Source organism: Grammomys surdaster, unplaced genomic scaffold (genome assembly GCF_004785775.1).
Source record: "Grammomys surdaster isolate TR1022 unplaced genomic scaffold, NIH_TR_1.0 363, whole genome shotgun sequence".
In the NCBI taxonomy this organism is placed as follows: Eukaryota; Metazoa; Chordata; class Mammalia; order Rodentia; family Muridae; genus Grammomys; species Grammomys surdaster.
Genome location: NW_021604782.1, coordinates 8,386,782 through 8,406,585, shown reverse-complemented (window position 1 = coordinate 8,406,585; position 19,804 = coordinate 8,386,782). Strand labels below are relative to the sequence as shown.

At 42.1% G+C, this 19,804-nt stretch overlaps 1 protein-coding gene across 9 annotated transcripts in view; it reads left to right on the top strand.

Annotated features, from left to right (window-relative positions):
- Lpar1 (lysophosphatidic acid receptor 1) overlaps nucleotides 1–19,804 on the top strand; it is a 161,986-nt gene that overhangs the window by 31,217 nt on the left and 110,965 nt on the right. The window contains exon 1 of one of the 9 annotated variants that reach the window (XM_028779929.1): nucleotides 17,731–17,833. The exons of 2 other annotated variants lie outside the window; for them this stretch is intronic. The gene's annotated coding sequence lies outside the window, so the exon portion shown is untranslated. Of the gene's footprint in view, nucleotides 1–17,730; nucleotides 17,834–18,177; nucleotides 18,331–18,508; nucleotides 18,634–18,777; nucleotides 18,869–19,804 lie in introns of those variants that run through there. 6 more of the 9 variants (XM_028779927.1, XM_028779925.1, XM_028779921.1 and 3 more) reach the window with 6 other exon arrangements.

The window sequence follows — 19,804 nt, the reverse complement described above, 5'->3', positions numbered from 1 at the left end:
ACACACAGGCACACATACACACACAGTCACACACACACAGACACACAGAGACACATACACACACAGACAAAGAGAGAGAGACACACATACACACACATACACTCAGAGAGAGAAAGAGAGAAAGAGAAAAAGAGAGAGAGAGAGAGAGAGAGGGAGGGAGAGAGAGAGAGAGAGAGAGAGAGAGAGAGAGAGAGAGAGAGAGAGAAAGAGAGAGAGAGAGAGAGAGAGAGAGAGAGAGAGAGAGAGAGAGAGAGAGAGAGGTAATACTCTCTGACATCAATCAATAAACGTTCAGACTACAACCAGATCTAGACAACAGTCTCCTTGCAGCTTTTTGTGAGTCTGTATGCTGAGCTCCCACTCAGTTAAACTGAAGCTCAGGCTTAGTGATGTGCCAGTAAATGGGCTTTTAGTATCCTGTCTTCGAGTGACTAAAATGGCTTAACCTTCCCACTCACACACACAACCTTTGTTCATGGCAAATCTTGGAATTTTGGCACCTGATTGGAAATGTAGTTGCCACTTAGAAGCAGGAAGGAATTACCATGGTGACTAAGCATGAATGGGCTTTAATCCTTAACTTGAGCAGTTTTCCTTATGTGGTTTATGGTGGAAAATTCCATGTAGTAGAGGTTCTGAATTCAAAATTGGCTTCAGGAGTCATCCATTGTATTTATCTGGGCTGTTCTTACCAAATTAACCTTGAAGGTAAATATATAAAACCTGAGTTTCATGGATTACATATTCATTATATTAATATAATGATCCCCCTTATCTACAGCGAATATATTCCATGACCCCCAGTGGTGGTCTAATAATACAAACACTATATAGGATGTTTTTCCTGTATATTTACAACTGTAATGAGATTTAATTGATAAGGTAGGCACAATAAGAGGTGAAAAATAATAACTAATAATAAGTAATCATCAAGGTATGATATAATCAATAATATGAATAATATTTTGAATCCTTAATATTTAATAGTATAATATTACACAGATTTTTGTCCAAATAATTAATATTACTAATTATTTAATAATAATCCAGAGCTAACTTAAACTATAGAAGGTAAAATCATAGGTTGGGGATTCAGTTTAGTGGTAGAACATCCCCCACCCCATGAAAGCAAAACTGGGGAGGCTTTGGGAAATGAATAAAATCCAATTTCAACAGCTGAGAAGCTGCCGGTTGACATGAAAAATCCACTGAGCAGAGATATTTTCTCAGTATTATCTGATAAAAGTTTTAGTTTGGTGTTGTAGCAACTTATAGAAGTTGACTAAAGACCAGAGTGAGGCAGGGTTAAAGAGAATCATGGGATGGAAATAATCTTTTTTAGGGGAGAGTAGACAAGGCTGTGCTACAAAATGCTGAAAAGAAAGGTATTAAGATATGTGTTGGGCTTCTGGAAAAATGAGCTTCCAAATATAGGGGCCATATATGCTCATTATATATGTGTACATGTATGTGTATGTGCATGTGTATGTATATTCTCTTTCCTGTGTCATGTAACGTTCTGCTAGTAAGTGGTTCAGGCTCATGGGACGGCTCTCCAGCCTCCAGTTAATCAGGGACACTGTTTAATCTGGCTTCTTCAATTCCTAGGGTGTTTCTTTAGTTGGTTGAAATTAGATCAAGCTAAAAAGGGGAAGCACAGAGATGGAGCGCAAGCGATTTCCTTATGATACAGAAGGCTGCCACACCTCCTCCCTTCTGCTGCTGAGAATGTTCCATGTCCATGTCTGCTACAAAGCAGTCTGGCAAAAACGGAGGCAAGCTCCAGCTGAGCATCCATACACCCAGCTAAACTTTTACTACTAGGGAAGAAGAAGGATTTCTGGGATCACTTGCAGTCTCCTCTCTTGAGAAGTGTGGAAAGCTAGGTCAGCCTTTTTTTCCAAAGCACTCAAAGCCATCTGTGGCTTACAGACCAAAAGGTCAGCACTCTGAAGTCGCAGGACACAAGTGGAACCTCTTAGCTATCACCATAAAACTTCACTGGGTTTTAATTGCTAGAATCATTTGTTAGAGTCATTTCCTATCCACCTAAAGGATTCTGTGTAAAAGTGTGGAGTATCTTTTTTGCTTTTCTTAATGGAGCAGCATGGGCCGACTATTTTGAGGCCCTAAAAGATTAGCTCTGCTCATGGCTGCTCTACAATTCTTTCTTTTGTTCTTTCCAAGGCCTTCTTCAAATGCCCATTGTTTTCTTTCACAAAGGAGCACAAGGTAAACTCTCCTTAAATGGTTCCCTCTCTCTTTTTAACTCTTTGGATAGAAAGGGAGAATATAAAAAGCTGAAATAAGTATCAGCACTTCTGGACTCATGAAATGTAAATGTCCAGAGATGGAGTGCAGGTGCAGCTTGATATAGGTGTCAAAATCCATCCTCCAGATAAGTATCTGAGTGCTGGCTTGTCCTCTTTCCAAGTAAGCTTTCAGACTTAAACTTCAATTCCTAAGGAAATCCAATATTCTCCTTTGTTGTTGTTGTTCTTGTTTTTGGCTTGGTTTGTTGTTGTTTGTTTTGCAGCTGTAAAAGTTCCAAAGATCACTACTACAGAGCCCAGATTCTTGACTCATCTCTAAGTAATCAATGTGACCGAGAATTCAGTGCTATGGCTGGTTAGGCCCACATCATAGTCCTACACCCAGGGCAAAAGCTGAACCACACCAAATGATAGAATGGAGAGGCATGTTCCTGTGAGCCCATGTGATCAAGGAAGTTAGATGATGGAAATAGTTCTCTACCAGTTCATCTGCTTACAAAGGTGATGCATTTTGAAGCCATTGTGTAGTGGCTTATGTAGTGACCTTCATAATTTTTTATTATTTTAAATGTGTATATGTGGATTGGGTCTGTATGCTTAAGTCCCTCAGGTACATAAGAAAAATCAGAGCATAACTTGTTTAGGCCAGTTCTCTTTTCTCACTATGTGGGTGTTGGGGATTGAACTCAGATTCCTGGGATGGAACTCAGGGTGTCAGGCTTGGTGGGAAGCGTGTTCATCCAGCAAGCTGGCTTGTCAATGCTGCTGCTTGCTGCTGCTGCCTCAGTTAATTCTCTAACCACTCACTTGCCTGAGAAGCTCTCTGTCAGTGTCATACTTTAAATGCGTTGTAGTTATCGCACCCCCATGTCCTTTTGCTTGAGGGCAGGCATATGTTGACCCACTGAGACCTAGCGATTTCAGTGTGCTACGTCATGGTACTCACCGTACCCCAACTGTCACTTCATATCTTTGACTTTACAACCCACTTGTGTGTTTTGTGATTCTGTGTACTTCTCTCTCTCATGTGCTCTACTATAATGGAAGCTGTCAAGACTAGAGCATCCTTAGCCAAACTGCAGGAAATCAAACCTTTATTGCTTAAAAATACTAAGGTATTTGTCTATGATCCATGAAATATTGGCTTTATTGATCTGTGGTTAGATACCCTGAGATATTGTCTCAGGCTTGCAGTAGACAAGATATGTACCACAAGAATAGCAAGACCATTCATATCAATGAGGACCAAGAAACTGAGCCTGGTAGTACCTGCCTGTAACTCTAGTACTTGGGAGGCATTTGCAGGAGGGTGAAAGCCCAAGTTCATCTTCAGCTGCATAGTTAATATAAGGCCAACCTGAACTACATGAGACCCTGTCTCAAAAAACACCACCATCACAACACACACACACACACACACACACACACACACACACACACAGAGAGAGAGAGAGAGAGAGAGAGAGAGAGAGAGAGAAGAAATTGGAAAAGTAGCAGAGAATTGACTATTGCTTCTATACCCTTACAGCAAGCTAGATTTATTGACACTTAAATGAGTTTAGTGTGTGGTGATGGGGTTTATAAAACCTACTCCAGACTAAAATCAATGTCATTATTTGCTGCCTACCTAGGTTTAGATAAGTAATCTGACTTTACCATGCCTTAGTTTCTCAGGATAGAATAATACTTACCACACACCACACAGCACTGACGTGATGTTGGGATGAGTTCATATTAATAGATATAAAATGTTTAAGATGAGTTAAGATCTAAGAAAATAACACAAGAGTCATATAACTATGTAGTCATAACTTTGTTGGTGATGGTTATAATCTTTTCATGAACGTTTGTGTGTAAACACTCCGTGAACAAAGGCGAAAGAAGTATTGTTCAGTAGCAAGTTCCCCAAAGCAGGGAAGAATCCTGAAACAAAACACACATTTTCTTTTTATGAACCTTGTCTGAATTACCCACCTCTGAGTAAGAAAGTGGGAATGACATACTAATGGAAAAACAGGCTAATACGCCTGCCCCCCCCCTTTCACATTCGAGGGGTGGAATCATTTATGGGAACACTCTCCAACTTTCTAAATGCTGCAATCAAATCACGGCATGGAGAAAGCTACAAAACCAAGTTCCAAACAATGAAAATATCAGTTTCTTAGTGGAGCCAGTCCAACCATCTGGCATTCATATGTTGCTCTGGGGTGAGTGATCATACAGGCAAGTAATGACCCAACCCCACTTCTAGGCAAGCGGCTTTCGTACAGGAAGCTTTCTCTGGTCACTTGTGGCTGGTTACTGTTACCAGAAGAAGCCTCCTCCCCCCACTTCCCCTGTTGATGATTTAAATTCAGATCTTTCTTCAAGGGACCACAAAAAAAAAAGACTTAGAATGCTTATGAGGAGTGCAAGGCACTGAGGATTCCGTAAATAAATGCGTTCTTTAAGGCAGTTTTAAGAAAGAAAGGGCCAGCCCTGTTAGGCAGGCCAAACACAGTTTTAATGATAATTGCCTCTTCTAAATGGATCTAAATTAAATATTGATTATCTTAGTTCATATTTAAACCTATTTTTGATAAAACTTGGAACTCAGACACTTGGTATTTCTTATCTCTTTAGTATAAGCCGTGAATTTTGTTAGCTTTTTATCTTTTTCCTGTAGTGTGGAACTTGACATACATTTGAAGGTGCATTTGTTCATTTAAAATAATCAATCTAACAAGTTGAGCTACTAAGCGCTGGGTACTGAATTAGGTACACTTACTTACTTGGTAGATTGTAAGGAGTAGTTTAAAAATATTGGGAGTCGTGTATACAAGTGGAAGACTGCTATAAAATGCCAATAGTGAGATAGCCTTTTCTTTTTTAAACCACAAAAAGATGGAAATGAAGCTGGAAAACAGAAGCGATACTCGTGAGACAAGTTAAACAACAGTGCAAATAGCATATACATTGGTGAGATTCAGAAGAACACTGTAACAGGGATGGTGATGTGGATTCAGTGTGCACCGTCCTGGGATTTGGGTGGGGTGCTGATTTGAATGAGGATGGCCCCCACAGGCTTGTTTGTTTGAAGGCTTGGTCATCCTTGGAACTGTGAGGGAAGGATTAGAAGGTGTGGCCTTGTTTCAGGATGTATGCTACTGGGCATGGGCTTTGACCTTTCAGAAGAGCACGTAAGGCCCAGTGCAGCTTTCTCTCTGCCTGAAACTTGTGGATCAGGTGTGAGTTCTCAGCTACTGCTCCAGGGCCATGCTTGTCTGCTTCCAGCCATGATGATCATGGACTAACCCTCTAAAGCTGTAAGCAATCCCCCAACTAAGTGCTTTCTTTTAAGTGTTGTCTTGGTCTTAGTATCTCTTCAACCAATAGAGCAGTAATGAAAACAGATGGGAAAGACAAAGGAATAGAAAATGACAGCAAAGTAACTAACTTCAGGACGGGGGACATGGAGTTAGTGCATGGATAGAGCTGACACCAGAGGAGGCAGAGCTGGTGAAGCAATAGCCCTAATTGCATGGATAAATGCTCTTAGCCTGTTTTGTAAAGGTTTACAAACCCACCTAGGAGACCTATCTTGCCTTGGGATTGTAGCTCAGTGGTAAAGTGTTTGCCTAACATGCATCTAGCCCTGGGTTCAGTATGTGGTGACAGGGTGGGGAGGCAAGTGTGGCACCTAGTTTGGAGCAGTTAGATGGATGTTTAGGTTTTATCACCCCACAGCTCTATCTCTCTGTGTCTCTCCCTCCCCTTTGCTGTCTCTTCTCTCCTTCTTCCCCCTCCTTACTTCTTAAAAGAGCAAAGAAGTCTAATGTGCATAGAGACTGAAATTCATCCCAGTGTTGTGGACTATTTGGATGACTGTGATAAAACACATGAAGCTGGCTCATTAATTTCCTTTTCTTTTGGGATTGTGATGTAGCTGAGTGGGACAGGATTTGCTTGGTGTGTGCAAGGCCTAGGTACAATGCACAGTACCTGTGAAAGAACACTTAGACAAATAATAATTGTGTGCATTATAGAGTGTGGGCAGATTTTAAGCAGAAAAAAAAAAATCCATGAATCAGTATTCTAAAGCTGGGAAGTCTAAGACCAGGATACTGGTAGATTTGTATCTGGTGAGGGCTTGTTTCCGACAGAGGTGCTGTCTTCTCATGGTATTCTTGAATGGCAGGATGGTGAGGACAGTCTCTGGAGCCTGTTATATGTATGCCCACCCTTCTTACAACCAGAGTTGTCATTCTCTAATCATCTCTCAAGTCTTTCAAGCCCCTCCTCCTCATACTGACCCCCTCGTGATTAGGGTTCAGCAAAAGACATTGGATGGCACATAAATATTTAGGGCCTGGAAATCAGCCACAAAACTTTTTTTTTTTCAAAGTATAAAGGGTACACCAATTGCAGAGCATTAAAAAAACAAAAACAAAAAACAAACAAAGGAAAAAAAACATTAAAAGGAAAGAACAAATAAAACTGAGTATTTAGCACTAGAAACCAGAGAGAGTAGCAAAATGAACCCAGGGAAATCAGTAAGAAGGATTTGACTGTAAACGAAACACCGGATGAGATATGTAGCAATCAAGGAGCATGATTAATAAATCTGACTAGCTGTGCCTCTGTACAGACGAAGCAACCTTTAGTATTGCGAATGTCTAAAAATTGCTAAATCTATAATGCTAACATAAACAAAGGGCTAAGACATGACTTAATAAGATTATAACAGTCTCCAATCAGGAAACTTGAAAATATCAGCTGAAAGACTGTTACGTGAAATTTGTTTAGAGATGAACAGTGAGACAGCTAGGATACTTGGGAAGGTACAGGTTACAGGCTGTGCTTCCTGAGAGTCAGCTGTTGAGGCCAAGTTAGAAGCAGGATGTGTATTAGAGAGCACCTCCTATGGAAGGGAGCGATGGGTAAGCAGGATAGGAAACAGAATGCCACAGACCCTGATGCAGACCTCTGGTACTCCTGCAAAGCCTTAGCTAGCCCTACTTGGGAGCAAAGGTAGCCCTTTGGAAATATCTCTCTTTAGACAATGGCTGGGCCTAAGTTTCCTTAGGCATTGGCTATGCTTCACCCTGACAAGAGAATCATCTTGGCTATCACCACTTTGCTCACTATTGCCTGAAAGAATGTGCCAAGGAAAGTCAAGTTCTATCTCAAAAGCCACAGAGGTCTATGTAGGTATGAAACCCCTGCTATCCACAACCTTTGAAAGAGATCAGAACAGGGATCCAAGGATAGGAAATATAATGCTATATTTAGACTATGAACCACTGATCCTTCCAAGATGGAGGAACCCTAATCTGGTCAACTTGATAGCAAGTTGCCCACTGGTCTCCTCCAGTAATAATACATTCTAAGAATCCAGAGATGACTTCTGTAGCTGGCAGCTTGCATATTCAGAAACAGCACTCATTACTGGATTTGGTAAGCAGGACACTATGCTAAGTGCCTTGCGTTTGGATTCACCTAGGACATACAACTCCGGGCAGGCATTGCTGACTAGTCTGTGTGTGTGTGTTGTGTTGTGTGTTGTCACTGGAATTTCCAAAGAGGCTTAATTGTGGTGAGAAGATTAACCCTAAATATAGGTGTCATTATCCCATAGGCTGGTGTCCTAGACTGAGTAAAAGGGACAAAAAGGCAAAAACCAGCTGAGCACTAACATCCAGATCTGTTTTCCAACTGTGCACACAGTGTGACCAGTTTTTTCACACTGGTGCCATGGCCAGAGCAGTTTTGCCCTCTCTTCCTTCCTTGTCACAAGAGATGTTCCCTCAAACTGTGAGCTGACTTAACTATTTCCTTAACAAGGAAACATCCTCTTGAAGGATGTTTTGAGAAAAGGAACTAAGACAAAGTCGTCGTTGCCAGACCTACACTCATTCCTCTTCTCTCTGATGGCCAACTCGTTCATCTGTTTTATGGGGTCATTCTGACCCAGACTGGCTCAGTCTCCCTGTGTGTGGAAATGAACAGGCATTGCACGCTTGATCTCTCCTTTATAGTTAGAATAACTGTGTGAGGACTGTGACCATTCTAGTTCATTCTGGAGTTGATTAGCATCATTTCATTGCACCTGCCAAAACTTGTCCCTACAGGGTCAATTCCATCTTCTCTTGAACCAGTGTGGCTCTCTTTGAGAAGAAGTCCACTTGTTTATATTGTTCATCTTTCAAAAAACTTTTCAGAAACAGTCCCAGAAAGGGCTGTCAGAGTGACTTCATATTCCTTTTCTACATGTTTTCATGGACAAGGGAGCTCAGCAAAGTCTATCAAGACACAGTTATTATAAAATCTCTTTTTTGAACACATATTCTTTTTTTTATTTTATTGTTGTCTTGAGGCAACATGTAGCCCATGCTGGCTTTGAATTTACCACATAGCCAAGGAGAACCCTGAACTTCTGACCTTACTAATGCTGTATCCCTAGTTCCTTCCTCATTCTTTTCTTCATGGTGAGTCAGAGCACTGGTCCTTAAAGAGGATAGCTTTGCAACTTGGTCCCTTCTATGTAAATATTCTTTACAGTATTTTTCCCTCTCAGGTCTTCCTGTTCTCCCCAACACCACCTCCAGGAAGCAGATGCTCTCTGTTTTCAGAATGCACAGACCTCACTCTGTTACTGTCCCACACCTCACATGTTTTCCTGTCAGCTCTAGTCACGTTATTCTGCAGATGAGCTTCTCTCAGTCTCTTTGTACATATTTTTGGCTCTTCTGTCACATACATGCCTGAGTAACAAATGCAAGGAGAAGACAATGTACAAAAGACCTCTCAAAATAGAGGTCCAGCTCAGAACGTTTATGTCCCTCTAAAACCAGAGCACACTGTATACTACTGTCCACTGAAGCATATTTTATATATGTTTGGAATTAGGGTGTTGGCAATGGGAAGTCATATTTCTGCATAGCAACAAGCCATTGATATTTTGTATAAAGCTAACTTGCCTTGGGACATGATGGTGACAGGTCTGTTTTATACAGTTACATAATCATTTTCTGCTCCCAGGTGTTTTAAGATTATGTATCTAATGACAACTGCATCCCCAAAGGGTTTTGTGGTTGAATATTATTATACACTCATTTGTTTTCAGTAGATCCACATAATTCCATTTTCATTTAAAAATGTGTTATTGAGTCAGGTGTGAGTCACATGCCTGCAATCCCAGCATCCTGGGGGCAGAGACAGGAGAATCATAAGTTTGAGGCTAGCCTGGGCTACATAACTCTTTCTCAACTACATGAATTAATGAATAATTAAGGTGAGATTTACAAAGAATGCATTTTATTAATATTGAGTATTCAGTTTAATGGATTAGGACAATTATATACAGTCTAACTACCACACTAAGAACAATGTAAGAATTTCTCTAGTCGTAGAAGCTTCCCTGTTTGCTTTTGAGTCTCTCTCTCTATCCTGTAGACAACCACTGTTTTGTTTCTATCATAACTGATATTTGCCTATTCTAAAACCTTATGTGACCATATAGCATATAGTATTTTATGTCTGTTACCTTTTGCTCAGCATTGCTTTCATTTACTTCTTTATCAGTATATGGGTGTGTTACGGGGGTGCTCCAGCCACAGCAAGCACGTGAAGGTCAGAAATTCTGTCTTTCCACTGTGTAGACTCTGGGAATGGGACTCAACTTATCAGGCTTGCTGGTAAGTTCTTACCCCCTGAGCCATCTTGTTGGCCTTCAGCCTGAGTTTTATCCATTTGGAGTGTATGAACATTTTGTTCCCAGTCTCTCTCTCTCTCTCTCTCTCTCTCTCTCTCTCTCTCTCTCTCTCTCTTTCTCTCTTGTCTATCTGTCTTAACTGTGGAATATACTTTGCCTTTGGCAGAGTATGCTTTGGCCTCTGAGAAATGCAGGAAGGTTGAGAGAGCCAGTCAGGTAGACATAATCAGTGCTTAATCAGGTAAACTTTGAGCAGAGGTGTAACAAATTTCTATCTTACTCTCTTTCAGTGAGTTTCAGTCTGAGGCCAATATACTTGAGTCTCTCATTTTCTCAGATTTATCCACAGTCTATGCCAGAATTCCAATGAGGCTCTGAGCTGACACCCAGACTGTCTGTAAATATATCACCAAGTTAAGCTAAAGTAACAGGTAGACTCCTCTAGTTTAATGTCACAGAGAATACGACTTTGTAATATGGAAATATGATCAGCAAGAGGGAGCTTCTTGAGGCTTGGTGTGCTACCCTATACCCTTAATCACAGAACTGGGGGGGGGGGGTGCAGAGGCAAGTAGATCTGTCAGTAGAGGCCAGCCTGGTCTAACTAGTGAGTTACAGGCAAGCCAGGGCTACCTAGTGAGACTGCCTCAAAGGAAAGAAAATAAAATAAAAGGAAAGGAAAGGAAAGAAAAGGAAAGGAAAGGAAAGGAAAGGAAAGGAAAGGAAAGGAAAGGAAAGGAAAGGAAAGGAAAGAAAAAAAAAGAAAAAGATAAAACAAGGGGTCTTTTTCCTGTGTCACTTAGGTGTCAGGACAGTGGCTGCCAATCATCATTAACCTGTAGCCTCCAAAGCTGGTGTAGATATTACCACTCAGAGAGTCAAAGCAGATAGCCACAGAGATACAAAAAGTACTAATGCAATGGCCCTAACAAAAGGCTCGAAGAAGCACATGTTGGAGGATTTTATAAATAGTCTTACAGTCAAGCCACTCATGTTATATTCCTCTGGAGAGAGACTGGGTACACTGCTGTTACACTTTGAATCTTTATGTTTCCCACTGGCTTGTGTCTTACTGCTTTTCCCTGATGTTGTGGAGGTATGTTGGAGGCTGTCCAACCTTTGAGCATGTGGTCTGACTGGTAGTCAAGGTACCAGGGCCTTTGAACATTATAGCTCAGTCTGTGATTGTGGCTTGGTGTTCTGCTTTCTGGTCCACAGTATAGTGAGCTGCTGCTGTCAATCATGCCTTCCTTAAAGGATAGACTCAAATCCTCTGAAATGTGAGCCTAACGCCCCTTTCCCACCTAGCTTGATTCCTTCCAATATTTTAGCCACAGAGACACACAAAGTATTAATGCAATGCCTTAACTAACTGCTAGAGAGTCTGAGAAGTCTAGACTAGCTGGGTACCCAAGAACATACACTGTGGCTAAGATGTTTCTCACAAAACAAAATGAGTATGTTTATTAGTTTTGATTAGGTTCTCAAAGGTATGGCTTATACCTTCAGAGCTTTCTTTTGAGGAATTATTAGCATTATTGTTTTCCCTTGTACCAGAAGATATAAGGGACCAACAAGACAGGACAAGAGAAATTACACAAAGTATAGAAGATTCCTCTTTCCCACTATTGCTCAGGGTAGCCCAATACCCCATTGCCTTTCTTGGAATGTTCCCATTGTGTGATTTGGCACAGATATCCCAAAAACTACTTGGGCTCAGGAAAACTTAGCATATGATAACAGTCATGTTTTATCTGAAAGAAAGGGTCATTTCATGGGACTTGCATTTTTTTTTTTTTACATTATGTGGCTCATTCTCTGCTCTGCAATGGTTAAGAGTCTAGAACTTCTAAGTTTTGTTTTGCAAATTTAGGTTTTAACTTACTAAAAATGTGTATGAGCAGGCTTGGAGAGACGGTTCGGTGGGCAAGAGACAAGGTTTAGTTCCTAGCTCCCACACGGTGGCTGTCAATCATCACCTCACAACCTCCCGTAACTCTAGTTCCGGGGATCCCATACCCACTTCTGATCTCTGTCAACATCAGGCACGTGGGTCCACATACATACAGACAAGTAAATCACTCAAACACATAAAACAAAACAAAACAAAACAAAACAAAACAAAAACCAAAAACCAGCTTCTAAAAATGCTCGCAGAATTGGAGCAAAGAAGGGAGCCATTGTTTTCTTTATATAGAGTGCCAGTCATCTTTGCATTAAATTCTATTGAGTCATTAGTTAATTATATGTGATACTATTTCTGGACTTCTAGTTATCTTTAATACAGCATCATATCAGCCATTGCATCAGTTCCTTGTCCTAAGGATTCTTTTGATTATTCTAAAACTCTTATATTCTAGAATTAGTCACATGAATGTTTGAGTTACCTTGTCAAGGTCTGTGAAAATTACTTTAATAACAATCTATGAATGTATTCATGTAAGCATTTTGTATTAGCTTCAGCTCAATAAGAACCTGTTGCAGTTATGAATGAGATTGTTCAAAACTCATCTTTAATTGGCTGGGACTTCTCTAGTGTCAATCTTAGGGTAACAGCTGCAAAGCTTACTGTGTTTCATGTACTACTGGATCAAATTTGTTGGGATTTAAGCTGACACCATATTACTCATAAACAAGAGGCCTTGGTTTTTAACCTTAATACTACCTAATTTCTTTTTCTTGTTTTATTTTATTGGCAAGGGGCTTGAGCTCACTGTTGAAGGTACATGATAAAGCTATCTTGATTACTAATCTTACTAAGATTACCCATGAAGTATCCTTAAGAGTTAAGGCCTCTAGACCAGCTTGTCAGTTACAATATTTTATTTTTCTAGGGAAATTCCTTGTTTTTTTTTTTTTTTTTGTTTGTTTTGTTTTTTTGCAGGGGGGACATTTTTAAAAAATTAATGGTGAATTATTTTACATTTTTTAACATTAAACCATCCTCACAAATGGGGGAGATATCTCAGTAGTATTGGCCTAATAAGTACCAAGCTACAGGCTTGATCCCGGTGATAACCTCATATGTTTATCTTAAAGTCTATTTCTGAACTTGGTTTGACAGTAATGTATATAGAATTTAATTTCATTCTTTATGAGATTAGCCTAGTTTTATGTCTGTTTAATTTTAGTAATAAGTTTTATTAGCCCATAAAATTGAGATAACCTTTTTTTTCCTATTTTTTAAAAACTTTTTTTTATTTTTCTTTTGAGACAGGTTTTACAACATAGTGTAGGCTGGCCTTGAACTTGTGATCTTCCTGCTTAAGCTTCCTGAGTGCTGGGTAGTAGGCATACAACACCTGTCTTAGCTCTTTAAAATCCTTTGAGGTTATCTCCATGTGAATATTTGACCAGTCATAGTCACCAAAATGTTGATTTTTTATGTGGGTAAAATTTAAAACAGAAATTCAAATTTTTTAATAGTTAAATATATTAATTTATTTATTTTTATTTTTTAGTTTGAGATTTTTTTTTTAGTGATCACCCTTTTTTAGTTTCAAAATTTCTACTGAAACTGTCATTGAAATCTCCCTATTCATAGTCATTTCTTCTTCCTTTTTTGTCAGTTTTACCAGAAATGTCCCTATCCTCCTACTATTTTAGGCAGTAATATTTTGTTTTGTCCATCTTTCTGACCATTTCTTTTAAATAGTTATGCCTATTTTTAGCTCCAAAATTGTACACTCAACGCATACACCTGCATTCTTGATTTCTTTGCCTCCTCTTGGATCTCTGCAATTTCAGTGCCGTAGGGAGAAGTGCACACAGAGGAATTATCAGTTGAAGTCTGCTTCCAATGTTGCTTGAGTTACTCACACAGAGATATGTGATAAGATACAGGGAAATTCGTGCTCACTCAGTTTCAGATTTTAGCTTCCTTGGTGCCCTAGTGCACACCAGGAAGCTACCGAGTAGCTCCAGCTTCTAGTGCCCATTCTTGGAGTCTCCTTAGCCCATTTCTTTTCTAAAGAGAGCTGCTTCTTCCTCTCCTCCTTTTCCTCCTTCTCCTCCTCCTCTTCCTCCTCCTCCTCCTCCTCCTCCTCCTCCTCCTTTTCTTTTTACTAATTTGGATTTGTACCACCCACCTTTGTCTCTGACCTTTTAAAATAGAAAGTGTCCTTAAGGATAAGCCCCACCCCCAGGGGAAAAACACAGAGAGGCTGTCAAGCAGGCTGAAACCTCAAAGGATATTATGTTCTTGAACCAGTCTCTACATTAAAGAGGGAAGGGAAAGATCCAGCAGATCTTTGAGTTGATAGTTGTAGTGGCTAGGTAGTAGTTGATTGTCCTTTCTCCTTTCTTTTCTTTTTTTCTTTTTGCCAGAGGGAAGGGATCTGAGAGAGGCAGGAGAATTAGAGAGAAGAGCAATAAACCCTTCTGAACAAACTACAGCATCAAGAGAAATGGCCTGCCTTTCCAACCCCAGGAAATGCTTCCTTGTTTACAATGTTTGGACCACTGGATAATGTGTAATACTTTAAGGTGTTTTATATGTACGTGTTTGTGTACAGTGTACGCACAGACACACATATATGTGGCCGCCACATGATAGCAAGTGCCCTCTACTCTGCCACTGCCCTCAGGTGGGGGTCTTTCACTGAACCTGCAAGCTCCAGCATCCCCCCACATGTTGTTGGGAGTGTTTTTCCTCATGTCTGACAGGACTAGCTGTTTGGCATTTTTGGCTTCCGCTGAAGTCATCTGAAGAAGCACACTAAGAGATATGCTGTTTGGTGAGATTATTTAGTACAGATAGCATGAGGGTGGCTATCCGAAAGAGGGCAGATGAGTCTGAATGACAGGAGGGCTCCGGACTCCAGGACATGTCTAGGCATCCCCTTCTGTTTATATCCAAACAGCATTATAGATATTAGTGTTTTAATGAACTTATTCAAATACATTGTCTTTGATAAAGTCAACTTGAAGCATATCTCATGTACCCCTGTAATGCCAGCACCAGGGAGAGTAAAGGATGGCTGAGGATTTGAGACCAGCCAGCCTCAGTTTCATAGTGCATTCCAAGCTTGCTAGGAGGACATTGTGAGACTCTGCACTTAGACAACACAGGAACAAGACAACTCGAAACTCTGTGAAACAGGGTACAGTTGCCACCTTGTTTTGTAGACTTGGACCTCATTTCAAACTGGTTTTGATAGTTTAGTCTGGGGTTTGCACTATTGCTGTATTGTATCTCATTGTTTCTCTTTTGTGCTGGACACCTAACCTACTTCTGATTGTTGACCTAAAGCTGGCTGCAGAGCAGTCTCCTTCAGACAGGCCTTTGCTTGTCAGCAAGACAGGTCTGTCCAGGCAGACCTCTTGTTCATTTCACTTTCAGCCATGGTAGATGGAATAAGGAAGAGATAAGACAAGGATCTCTCTCTCTCTCTCTCTCTCTCTCTCTCTCTCTCTCTCTCCTCCTTGACTCCCTCTCCCCCTTTCCTTCTCCCTCATACTCTGTATGTGCATATGTACATGGTTGTGTATGTATTGCATATATGTGTGTATTTGTGCATTTGTGTATGTATGTGCCTGTGTGTATGTATGTCTGTGTGTTTGTATGTGCATATGTATATGCTTATATGTGTATATGTGTGCATTTGTGTATGTATGTGTGCATTTGTATATGTATGTTTATGCGTGCATTTGTGTATATATGTGCATATGTTTATGAGTATGTGTATATGTGTGTGCATATTTATATGTGTATGTGTATGTGTGTCTGTGGATGTAGGTGTGGATCAAACTCAGCAAATGCTAGGCTAGCCCTGTACTGCTGTGGTACATCTTTTTACCTCTAATGCACTGGCGAGCACATGAGTTTAATGAGGACAGACACTCCCACGTGAGGTTGAGAAGGACCACAGAGTAGTCAAAGTAGTCAATATGTAGTTGGGACAGAAGCAACTATATCCCTCAAGAAGGCAAGAGAAAAAACCAGTCATTCAAGGTGAGTACAAGCTAAGAGAAGCTCATTTGTTTTATGCTTTTAAATCAGTGAGAGATGGCTAGCCAGGGGAATCACTTTAAAATATTCTTTTTATTTGATATAGAAATATTGCTATCAAGAAACCGAACAGATGGAGTGAGAGTAGTAGGAAAAAGAAAATTATGCAATAGGTCTGATGATTCTGAGTTTAGTAGTACTATAGGGAAAAAGTAAAAACCTCCTTCAGGATATTCTTATTTTCTTTACTATGTATGTATAAAAGTTGATGGTTTCTTATTCATCCCAAATTCTTAGTAGTTTAAGACCAACTATCATTACTTGTGATTAGGGTTTTTTTTTTATGTGTGATTAGTGATTTTTATTTATAAGCTTATTTATTTATTTTATGGATTTTGTACTGCTGAGGATCAAGCTCAGGGTCCTGTACTTGCTAGGCAAGCACTGTACCTCAAACAACACCTGCTATCCTATTGGATGTGTTTCTGCCTGTTGTCAGGAACAGAATTGGTGTTGAGCACGACTATATTAACAATAAGTAGGTGTGATTTTTATATTTCAAGTAGATTGCTATAAAATAAGTCATCAATTGGTATTAAATGGATTTGTAAAGCAGAGTCTTTTAACAAGAGATTTGAATAGCTTTCCCTTTTGGTTTTTTGAGAGAGGAGGTCTTGCTACATAGCCCTGCCTGGCCTGGTATTAGCTATGTAGTACAGGCTAGCTCACAACTCTTCATCCCGTCTCAAGCTCCTCAGAGCTGAGATTACAGGTAAGAGTCATCATTGCTGCATAGCAGGAACAAAATTCTTAAAAGTAAACAGCTTTGGAGAATAAATGAATGATCAGCTTTACAGTTCAGTATTGAGCGCCGTGAAAAATCATGGACAGGAAACGGTCGTAGTCCCTTCGAGTCACAACCTGTTGAAAGCTTGACAACTATCCAACCCCCAGTGTCTTATCGGGGCTGCCCATCACTGTTGGGCAGCAACCTCGACCTCTTTGTACCAAGCAAAGGGTCGGTGATCCACTCCCTTTCATTTCCTATCAGCTACAGTGCTGTCAGCCAGTCCTGCTTTCCTGTGGTCCTCCAACCCTAGATTTCCCTTAGGCTTTTACTCCCAGGCATCTGCTTTTGATGTGTGGAGGACTCCACTGTGGGTTGAGACAGAAAATTCTGATGACTCAAGAAACCCTGAGGGCCTGGAGTGTGAAGCAGGTGGGTGACCTGACGTGGCTGGAGAGTCCTCTCTCTCTGTCCTTATCTATTACTGAGTGATGGCAAGGCTTCTGAGCTGGAACTCTCCAGAACATGATTCTTAGGTCCTGCTCCTGCCTACACCTCCAGGTGTGCTTTCCCCGCCCTTAATTACCCTATGAAATCATAGGTTGCCCTTGGAAAGTTACACTCCTAGCGGAAGAGAAATTTATAATCATAGCTCTAGGGGCACAAGGCACACTCGCTTTGATTTGCAGTTGCAAAGCCAACCATTTCTTTTCTATAGCCTGAAGTACAGGGCCGTGCCGGTTGAAACTTTGTGCTGTCTGAAAACGTTTAAAAACACAACTAGGAGGAGGCCATACACCAAGTTGTTTGTTTGTTTGTTTTGGTTTTTCGAGACAGGGTTTCTCTGTATAGCCCGAGCTGTCCTGGAACTCACTCTGTAGACCAGGCTGGCCTCGAACTCAGAAATCCGCCTGTCTCTGCCTCCCAAGTGCTGGGATTAAAGGCGTGTGCCACCACCGCCCGGTTTTTCTTTTCTTTTCTTTTCTTTTTTTTTCTGTTTTCTTTTCTTGTTTTTCCTAGGCTCTGTGACTAGGTTTCCAGGGCTTTTCAAAAGAGGAGGGAAAAGCAACAAAGCGAAAATGCACCAGGCAGGGAGTCCACCAAAGCTCTGCAAGAGGCCTGGCGCTAGGGTGAGCACCGGAGGGGGCAGGGGTGACGGAGGTGGGTGTGTCTGATGTGCTCTGGGAAGGTACTGAATGGAAAGCTTAGCCTCCCCTCACCCCCCACCCCCCTCGACCTGCAGCAGCGCGGGAAGTTCAGTGAATGACTGGGGGAGGGGACCACAGAAGGCAGAGTCGTTGTGGGTGCCACGCAGGTAAGGAGTACAGAGCAGCTTGGGAGGGGGAAAAGCGCTCTGGGGTGCAGGGAGTCGCTGACTTGTGCTATGTGGATGTGGCAGAAAGCGCCAGAAGGCGGAGAGGCAAGGAGGCTGGCACCCGTGCCTCTTCTGCCGCCGGCCTGCTCCTAGAGCCCGGGAAGTTGGAACTCGGCGGCAGTGACGCCCCGGGAGTTGTGACTCTTGTCCTCCAGCGCAGTGCTGCCCTCCGTAGGCTCCGGGTTGTACCGAGGTGAGGCTTGGGTTGGGCTGGCCCGGGGGCAGCGGGAACTGCGGAGCTGGACCTAGCAGGTAAAGTCACGGGCGCCCGGGTGTCCCTCGGCGCGGGTGGCGACCGCCCCGCCTCCCATCGACTGTTCTACCACCCGCGGCTTTGTAGCCCTGCGCGTGAGCGCCTGTGAGTGCGCGCGCCCGCGGGCCCGGAGTGGGTGGGTGTGCGCGCGTGTGTGAGGCCGCCTGCAGGAGGCGAGGCTGCCCTGGCCTCCCGCACCAGCCGGTGGAACCCAGCCCGGGAGGGAAGTCGCCGCAGCCGCCCGGGCGGCCCTCCTGCCCTTTGGCCAGGTCAGTGCGCCCCAGGGTCCGTCCGAGTGACACGTAGGTGGCCTTCGGTTGCTTACCTGGGTCTGGTTGGGGACGCGAAAGGGCTAGCGAGGGGCTCCCCAAGTTTCTTGGTGCTGCGTCCCCGAGGACTTAGATGGCCCGGGTGTCCGCGCGTCCCGCGCTCAGCTCACTGCTCACCAGAGACGTCGTCGTCCCTTGAGTCTAAGGAATTTAAACTTAAGTTTCCGTGAAGCCGCCCGAGGCTTAGCCTGTACCTGGGAAATGCAAGGTAGGGGAGGGACCTGGCTTTGCTTCGATGGGTTGGTTGATCGGCTGTTTGCTCCTGTAGGGAGACTTTACTGTGTATGGTTTTAAACTTTAGGCTTGTATTTCTTTGCTGCCATTTGGTCTTTGATGTGAGGTATCCAGGACTTGTTGCGGCTTCCAGGCTGGGGCCCTAGACTGTCTCTTTTCTCAGTCCTTTCTTCCTCTTCTCCCGTCTCCTTTCTTCCTTTCGCCTGTGCTTCTTCTTTTTTCCTTTTTAGTTGCAATCTATGGAGCTTTCCTTCCATGTGGTTTTTAGCGAGTACTGGTATGTGAAAAGTTTCACTCTTAAGCTATACCCACGGCTATAGATACCTATTGCTAACTGCAACTAGGAGAAGGTAGCTAGTTATTAAAGCAGAATCCTCTACTCTTTTCGGCAGTGCTGCCTATTTATCCTTTTGTGTAAAGGTCATTTGCTTACCTAACATGACTATGAAGTCAGAAGTCCGGGTTTTAAAGTCTTAGAAAATGGAAGAACATAGTCTCTTGTCAGATGGAATGAATACCGAGGAAGAGAAGTCAACATTATGCCTAAGGCCCCGTGCACCACAGCCAGCTGCATGAGCACACAGCTGTAATAGCATCTAGCTTTTGCCCTTGGCTCTTCAGATGCGACATCATGAATAATAACCACCAGGGCTCTTAGTATATGAAAACGGTATTTTTTTTAAAAAAAAATTCTATTTAGTTTTTCCTTTTCTTTAGTCTTGAGTGTGAATTTGAGGGAAAAAATGTAGAAAGAGAAGGAAGCAATTTGAGGCAGGAAAGCTAAGAAGTGTGCTTGCAGAGCTGGGCCTCCACATCAGAGCCTCCTTGTACACAGCGTCCCCTAGCGGTGCAACCTGAACGGGTTCTGGGCTCCTGGGCTTGGTGTCCTCATCAGGAAAATGAATGGGTG